Genomic DNA, 9489 nt, shown 5'->3' on the forward strand with positions numbered 1-9489 from the left:
TGTACAAACTCCTGCCTGTCAACAGATGAAGTCCACAACTTTCCTGTCGCTATTTTGGTTCATGAAATGGGATGAATCCGATAAGACTTATAGCTGACGCGAACAACAAGAAACACTCCTGGATCAGTCGGAGATGCATTCTGCCGCCCTAGACGCGGATATAACTGAGGGCGCAGGTCTCTATTCTGCCGCCCTTAGGCCGCCTAGGTCGCCTCTATGGACGCGCCGGCCCTGATGATTATTTGAATAGTTTGAAGCAACGTGATGTGTTTACTTTGGAGTAGCCTATAACACTGCTGCTAGCTTGTATTGTATTCACATGCTCAACTTATAATGGGTACAGTCTACTTTATATGTGACATGGTTTGCAGTTCACTATCCAGGGGTTTGCAAATGTGGCTGGGTTTTCTGTATTATGTTATACTAAAAATCATATGGTGAATTTTAAAATATACATTAATAATAAACATGATTTAAACTTTTTGCAGTATTTACCCAGAATATATGCATCAGCCCTCACTGCGTGTCTGACGGTGGAATACTGGAGGTCATCACAGGCTCGACGAGAATGCAGAACTGGCCACTACATTTGCTCTCCTTTCTAGATCCTTCCAGCTGGTTTACAAGGATGAGGCTGTCGGCATCTTTTTACACAGCATTCAAAATTTAGAACACATTGAAGACATGATAGTTTTGTACCCATATAAATGTTGGAGAACTTACTAAAAAGATTTACTTTTAAATGGGTCAGATGATATATTTTTCTTTCAGTATACACACACTCACACAGATACTTATACATATATAAAGAGTAAAAATGCTGGTATTAACACTGCTTATGATTTTGTGCTATATAAATAAAACTTGAAGTTGAGTTAAATTAGAATTTGAACTTAAATTAGGGTTGAAGTTTATTTAACCATAAATGCAGATCAGATCTGTTAATCAAATCTTTGTAAATATTTTATACAGTAACAACTGTACTTGTATTTTTTATGGATTGTTGGCTAAATGGGATCCAGTACAGATCATCATATACCAACGAAAAAAATGACAAAAAGACACATATTTAAAAACTTATTTTAATTGTTTTAATATTTTATGTTGTTTTTATTTTAATACAAAAACTCTGAAAACCTTTTGTATAATAAAAAGATTTTCCAGTACCTTGTTTACATGTTTCTGCATTATTCCAGACATTCTGTGTTGTTTGTGTTTTGTATTCACTTATCTACTATTAAAAAATAGGGTCAATGTGGCACAACTCTGTTAAATTCTCATTAGTTTCTGTTACTGGTAAGTATTATTACTTATAGATGGTCAATACTAGCTTTGCTATTGCCAGAAAAGATTTCGTTATCATGCATATATCTCTGTAAGCCAGCACTGGTCTCACCATGAACCTGCTCTGTTCTCCTCACAATAGAGTTCAATTACACTTCTCTGACTGCTGTTCTGTCTGCTGGTTTGTCCACAGGCTTTTAATTGTATGGCTGTGGTCTGTCGTTTGTGTAAGTCTCTCAGAATATCTTATTTTGGCATCCAAACGCGCACCGCGATCAGTTGTCTTCATACTGTTATTTGCGCAAACTCCCTCATCCGACGTCACTTCCAGTCTGGCGATTTTTCAGATGAGGAAGTAAATTTCCATGACTAAAAACGACTCCAAACGGCTTAATAATAAACTTTAATGTATATTTTAAAGAAATAAGTTCATACTTTGATCTTACACACATTGTCTCACTGGGGTGTTAAATCATTCATTTAGTCATTTATTCATTCATTTTCCTTCAGCTTAAGCTCTTATTTATCAGGGCTCGCCACAGCAGAATGAACCACCAATTATTCTGGCATATGTTTTATGAAGCGGATGTCCTTCGACTCAACCAGCAACATTCTTGCTAACCACAGTGCCATCGTGCCACCCTATTTGAAATTATATTATAATGAAATTATGTCTCTTCTAAAAATCTTGGTTTTAATTGTTGACCTTTTTAAGAACATTTGGAAGTGTCAAAGTTTTTGGTGAATATAACAATGGATTTACACTTAATACATTTGATACAGCATAACCAGGTTCTGTTTTAACAGTGCTTACAAACTTAGCAGTGCCTTCAGAACAAACAGAGCTGTGTGATCCATAATTGAAGTTGTTACTGGTCATTTTGCATGATGTTCTTCCTTCTTCTACTAGTCATGTATACTGGAGAATCTTTACATAGTTTCAGGACACTGTAAACACTGGAGCCATGTGGCCGAGTGGCCGAAATTATATTAAACTTTTGTGGATTGACCTAAATCCGTTGCTCAATGGATGAGTTTTAAATCACAAAAAGGGCCCATTTACAGCAAGCATGATAACTATAACAGTGCAGACATCGTTTTTAAAGCCATTCTTAATGTAAAACAACAGCAAAGTTCAGAGTACAGCTTTATTGATAAATATAAAGAGAAAAAAAACGTTCAGCTATTACACAATGAAACACAGAAATCCGTTGAAAACTTAAGGGTTTGTGAACTGTAAAGTAATAGGAGACCTTTTGGAGAAGCTCAGTGTTTGATCTCAAACCCTCTTGTTGAATACTTGAATATAATTGGTTTTACCATAAGAGGGAATGATAAAAAAATTGGAAGGAAATTATGTAATCAGGCTAGCATATTGAAGTACAAATTAAAGTACCTCGGGTATCTATTGTTAATGTTTGACATTATTGTGTTTCCTTTTTAAAAATTAATTAATTCATTTGTTTTATTTCATTTTTATCTGAAGATGAACAAACATTTATGGATTTAGTAAATCTTCAATTTGGGTTGAGTTAAACACGGTCTATAAACGCAGAATAAAATAATCATTGAATTTTTCAAAGGACTGATGAAACTTATGGTTTATCTCTTGTGTTTGTTTATGTTGTTGTTTGTTTTCTTGGTAGGATTTAATCTGTTAGTTAATTAGGTAAAATATGATTTCCCACTTGGCTCCTGGACCACAGAATGAGCATATAGACAAGTACAGAACAGGCCAGTAGACAGTGTGAGAGAGAAATGAAGGTCCCTCCATCACTCTGTCAGATCAGTCAGTGCTGATTTCCATATCAATATTTGAGTGACACTAAATGATTTCCACACAACAGGGTGCGTGACAGAGTGGCGCCCGAGCAGCGCTTTCTATTTTGCCTGTGTGGGTGTGTGAAAACCTGTGTGTCGGGACTGTATATGGGCACTTGATAAATACTGCTGTTCATTCTCAGTCATTGAAATGAAAGAAAACATGTTTATTCTTAATGAGATTATGAATGCAATTGTAATCTTTCATTCCAGCATCCAGGATAAGCACAAGTACTATTTTGATAAGCAATACGACATATGCATTCTGCCTCTCCATAGTTAACAAATATTGTCAGCTCACATGGTGGTTCGAATACACTTGTGGATAGGGTCAGTATATAAATCTACATCCAGACAGCAAAGAGCATGTTTGTTGTTGTTGTTGTTTAAGAATTCTAAAAGTTTTGTTAGACGTTTTGTTTTAAGAAATTCCTACATCAAGATTGAAATGAAAAAAAAAAAAAAAATGGCATCATACACTGTAATGCATATGCCACTCCTTATATGTGGTGCTGTAAAAAAGCAGAGAAAGCTGCAGAATGCACAAAATTCACAGAATAATGCAGTGAGCATGCACATACAATCCTTCTTGAGTGCATAAAGAATAGACATAAACAGCACAACACGATGGATTTAATTAAAATATCTGAGGCAAGTTGTGTTCCCACTGGTCATCTAGTTGGTACAGCATTACCAGGTTCTGTTTTAACAGCGCTAACAAACTTAGCAGTGCCTTCAGAACAATCAGAGCTGTGTAATCCACCATTGAAGTTGTTATTGGTCATTTTGCATGGTGTTCTTCCTTCTTTAACAAGTGATGCACAGTATACAGGAATATCTTGTTATAGTTTCAAGACACCGACAACACTGGTGCCATGTGGACGAATGACCGAAATGTTATTAAACGTTTGTGGATTGACCTAAATCCGTTCCTCTGTGGATGCGTTTTAAGACACAAAAGAGAAATTCACAGCAAGCATGATATTTATAACAGTGCAGACATCGTTTTAAAAGCCGTTCTTAATGTAAAACAACAGCAGAGTTCAGACTACAGCTTTATTGATAAATATAAAAAGAAAAAAAAGTTCAGCTAATAAACAAAAAAACACTGAAATCCATTGAAATATTAAGAGCTTGTGAATCTAATCTTATTTAATCTAATTTTAAACTTATAGGAGACCTTTTGGAGAAGCTCAGTGTTTAATCTCAAACCTTCTTTTCAAAGATTATTTAAAAATGATGACTACTGTAACTTGAAAATAGTTGGTGTTACCATTCATTCATTCATTTCCTTTTGAGCTTTATTAATCAGGGGTCGCTACAGGGAAATGAACCGCTAACTTATCCAGCATATGTGTCACGCAGTGGATGCCCTTTCAGCTGCAAGCCATCACTGGGAAACACCCATACACTCTCCTTCGCATACATACACTATGGACAATTTTAGCTTACCCAATTTACCTACTGTATACCACATGTCTTTTGACTGGTGGGGGAAACCGGAACACCCAGAGGAAACCCATGCCAACACCGAAAGAACAAGCAAACTCCACACAGAAATGCCAACTGACCCAGCCGGGGCTCGAACCAGCAACCTATTTGCTGTGACGCGATGGTGCTACCCACTGCGCCACTGTGACACCCTTTTGTGAAGATACTTTGGGAAAATATTTTGTGATTTTTTGGTCCTCTACACAGACTGATAAATTCCCTGTTTGATTAGATTACACAAGCTGGATTCACTGGTCAGACACAAGGTGGTAATGCAAAACAAAAAGTACAGGCTAAATGTAAATAGATTGTTATCAGTTGCTGAAGTGGAAACAAATGTAGTTATCATTAAATTTATTTTCATTTTTATTATCCTTAGTTTGAATGTTTCTAAAGTTATGTTATGCTGAATGCTAGGAAATAATCTAAACCATACATGTCGACCCACTTGTTTTTCCAGGAATTCTCTTGTATTTTAGAGTGTACAATTTGACATATTTTTTCTATGAAAGTTGGCAATAAACATTAAAAAGCCGATCTTCTCTATATGCATACCATACTGCTGAACCACCAGGCTCTAAAATGTGAATCTGTTCTCTGCTTTCATTTTATTTAGGCATGAAAACACTTTAAAATAAATATAAAAATTATGTGATTCCCTTCTTTTCCATTATAAGAGCAGGTGCCACTCCTATGCAATCCTCAAAACAGTCATGTAGCAGTGCATGACTGTCAGCTGACGTACTTCATAGTGATAAAAAGACGCTGTTTCTCAAATGGATTCTGTACAAAGGATTTGAAGCAGATTGAAAGTCTGGGATTTGGGTGTGTGTTTGAACATACACATAATAATGATAATTATACTACTGCTAATACTACTACTAAAAATAAAAATAAGTAGAATAAGAATAACATCTAAAGGTGTCAACTGTTTTTATTTTGGGGGGGGGGGGTCTTTTAAACAACTAATTTTCTTTTAAATGAGCATTAAATTATTTTATTTTAGATCTGTGAATTTAAAATGTTTAAAATGCTATATGAACAATTTTAGGTGCTTTCTAGAACTTCACAGCCATCTTTTGAAAAGAGCTGCATGATAATACAGTGTCTTATTTTAAGAATGTATTTTTTTTTAAGTAACTTACTTACATATTGTGTAAATATGCATGTTTACATGTGTGAGGTTTGTATGTTGTGGTATATGCATCCTGTGTTTGTGGGTGTTTGTAGCAGATGCTGGATTCACATATGACTAACACTGGTTCTCTCGTATTGGCACATCCTACTGTTGACTGATTAAGTGCTGTGTTCTATCCATTCTGTCTGTAGCCTTCAAAATCTCCTTTTATTTATCCACAGCTTAGATCATTCTGTTCTGACAATGAAATCACCTCCTTCTCAGCTTATTTCCATTTCCAGACGTACAGTAAAAATGTACAATCAAACAGAGAAATGAACCAATGAAGAAACAACCAATTTGAATTAATGCTAAAATTAGTCAATTAACAGGTAAATTATAAATGTTGATGTTTATATACTGTTGTTTAATTCAATGAGAAAAAAATTGTCATGGTGAATATTCTTAAATATTCAAATTAACAGTTAATTAAAAAAAATATTGTACACCTTTTTTTTGCCATTTTACAATGACTTAAGCAGTTTAAAAAGTATTTCTAACTTACTAAAGACAAGGTTAGATAGGAGGTGAAACACACATTTCAAAACACTTTCTGTCAGCATATGACAGTGATATTGCATAAGTCTAAATAGGTCAAACGCATGAGTTACATCAATCCTCTATTCTTCCTCTATATTGTTCCACAACTTAAGAAATCAGACATTATGTCTGATGTTTTAAATACATTGATGATAAAATCTTATGAGAGATTGTACAGATTATTAAAACATCAACCTGCAGTCTTGACACACTCCCCACATCTTTTTTCAAAACTTTAACTGTTTAGAAATGGATCTAATAAAAGTGGTAAATGCTTCACTTCTTTTTGGGACTTTTCCAAATTCCACCAAATTCCAGATAAACCCCTCTTGAAAAAGTGAAACCTGGATAACATCCTACTGAGCAACTACAGACGGATTTTAAATCTACCATTTATTGGCAAAATAATTGAAAAAATATTTTTTTCAATTTCCAGGTTAACACGTTCTTAAACTCTAAGGGATGTTTAGACAATGTTCAATCTGGTTTCAGAGCACATCATAGTACAAAGAGTGCCCTTATAAAGATAATCAATAATATTCGCCTGAATAAGGATTCAGGCAAACTAACAGTGCTGGTACTGCTCGATCTCAGTGCTGCATTCGACACTGCCAATCACAACATACTTCTGCATAGGCTTGAAAACTGGGTTGGGCTATCTGGGTTCTCAAATGGTTTAGATCTTGAAGGGAGAGGTTACTATGTCAGTGTAGGCAACCATAGATCAAGGTGGATGCCCACAAAATGTGTAGTTCCACAAGGTTCAATTCTGGCACCTCTCCTGTTCAACCTTTATATGCTCTCCTTGAGCCAAATAATGAGAAAGAACCAAATCTCCTACCACAGCTATGCTGATAACACTCAAATCTGCTTAGCCTTGTTGCCTAATGACTACAGCCCCATTGACACACTGTGGCAATGCATTGATGAAATGTACAGTTGGATGTGCCAAAAGTTTCTTCAGTTAAACAAAGACAAAACAGAAGTCATTTTATTTGGGAACAGAGTTTAGGTTATCAAGGTGAATGTCTACCTTGGCTCTAAGGGTTAATCAACAAAATATAATGTCAAGAATCTTGGTGTGATTCTGGAGTCAAATCTAAGTTTCAGTTGTCATGTCAAATCAGTAACTAAATCAGCATACCATCATCTGAAAAACATTGCCAGAATTAGATGCTTTACTCACTGAGGACCTATTCATGCTTTTATCACCAGCAGGGTGGATTACTGTAATGGACTCCTCACTGGCCTTCCCAAAAAGTTACAGTTACAGTTACAGTTACTGCTTATCCAGAATGCTGCTGCCAGCATTCTAAACAGAACCTGAAAATCAGAACACATCACACCTGTCCTCAGGTCTATTAAAGTATTATTATTTGTCTTTAAACTATGAAATGGCTTAGGACCTCAATACATTACAGATATGTTTACTGAATACAAACCTAACAGATCACTTAGCTCTTCAAGATCAAATTAAGTGGAAATCCCTAGAGTTCAGTCAAAGCAGGGTAAATCTCACTTTAGCTATTTGTGCTATAGAAATAAACTTGCCTTGGTTCGCCTTACCTTGCTTGTGTAATGGGATGGTTATGGTTAGGATGGTTATCTCCTTTGCTAAATTAAATGACTTTAAAATGTTTTCTATGAACATTTAGAACAAGCAAAGAACAAAATAAATGGATGTTAAAGGAGTCCAGTAATCTATTTTACCATCTTTGTTGTTGAAACTTTTAACAACATTTATTATTTACTTTTTTGTTCATGAGCAACAAGGAACTAATACATTTAATTTCTCGACAATGGTTGACTTGATAATAATTTCAGAATCAGGGCAACAAAACTATTAATTTAAACGTAATATCATGATCATCTATTGTACACTGTGTAATACAGAAACTGGTTTGTTACATACCTTAGTATTAAACCGATTGTTTGGTCCATTTTAGTAGATTGGAGAAAAAATATGTATTATGTAGTTGAATTATGTATTCAGAGCTATGTATGGCTGCATTTCATCTTTAAAACGAATTATATGGGGTGATATAACGTTGTTCCTTTTCACGCTTGCCATCTGACAGCTAACCTCTATATGGACGGCTTTTCCTCTGTTAAGGCCGTGGGTAAGTGGGTAAGACAAAAACAAAAGCTAAAAATAATATAAACAACAAAATAACAGGATGAGAATGTGGTAAAATCTGAAAACATGGTAAAAAATGCGAGGCTTTCTTTTTCTGTATTGTTTTTTTAAAACCCTGTGGTTAGGTTTAGAAAAGGGGATGTGTTGATCTATCGGTGCTTTTTAAAACAATATTGGTTGGGTTTAGGGAAGGAGGAGGGTGAAGGCATCAGTCTGTTGGTCAGTCAGTAAGTCAGTCAGTCGACAGCGACCTCTGGTGGATTTGCGTCAGAACAGTATAAATTTGAGATCTGAAAAAGCATACACAGCAGCCTCTGGTGGATTTTTGAAAACAAAAACTACACGTAATCAGAGCCTAGGTTGATAACCATAACTGAAAATGTCATAGCTATGGCTTTTAGCTGAATATAAACAGTGCATAATTCATTCATTCGTTCATTTTCTTTTCGGCTTAGTCCCTTTATTAACCCAGAGTCTCCACAGCGGAATGAACAGCCAACTTATCCAATCTCTGCGAAACATCCATACACACTCATACTCTACAGACAATTTAGCCTACCCAATTCACCTGTACCGCATGTCTCTGGACTGTGGGAGAAACCCACGCTAACACAGGGAGAACATGCAAACTCCACAATCAACAAGCTTACAGCACCTGGTATTGCCAGGGAGTCTCCCATCAAATTACTAACCTGGCCCAACCCTACTTCCGAAATCAGACGAGATCGGGCATACCCAAGGCGGTATAGCTGTAAGCTCTGAGCATAATATGTAATATAATTTAATTTGTTTTTTATTTTAAATTAAAATGGTGAAACATTTAGAACAATATGAGTTAAAGAGCTCTGGGTGTACACTGAGTTAAATGTAATGCTACTTGACTGTACTGTTCTGTATACTTTACTGTTTATAAATGATTTTAGTTAATGTTATTCATCTTTACACAAGTGAATCAATGGAAGGGAGGTGTGGTACAAAATGTTTAGTGTTATGTAAGTATTATTAATGCCATAACTAAAATCCCACAGCATAAAAAAAC

The 9489-nt window shown here is 35.4% G+C and overlaps 1 pseudogene; it reads right to left on the reverse strand.

The window, feature by feature from the left end:
• Nucleotides 1–9093: 9093 nt before the first annotated feature.
• Nucleotides 9094–9207, reverse strand: LOC137488565 (5S ribosomal RNA; annotated as a pseudogene).
• Nucleotides 9208–9489: the final 282 nt, after the last annotated feature.

This window comes from Danio rerio, chromosome 19 (genome assembly GCF_052040795.2).
Source record: "Danio rerio strain M-AB ecotype USA chromosome 19, GRCz13ab, whole genome shotgun sequence".
NCBI classification, from domain to species: Eukaryota; Metazoa; Chordata; class Actinopteri; order Cypriniformes; family Danionidae; genus Danio; species Danio rerio.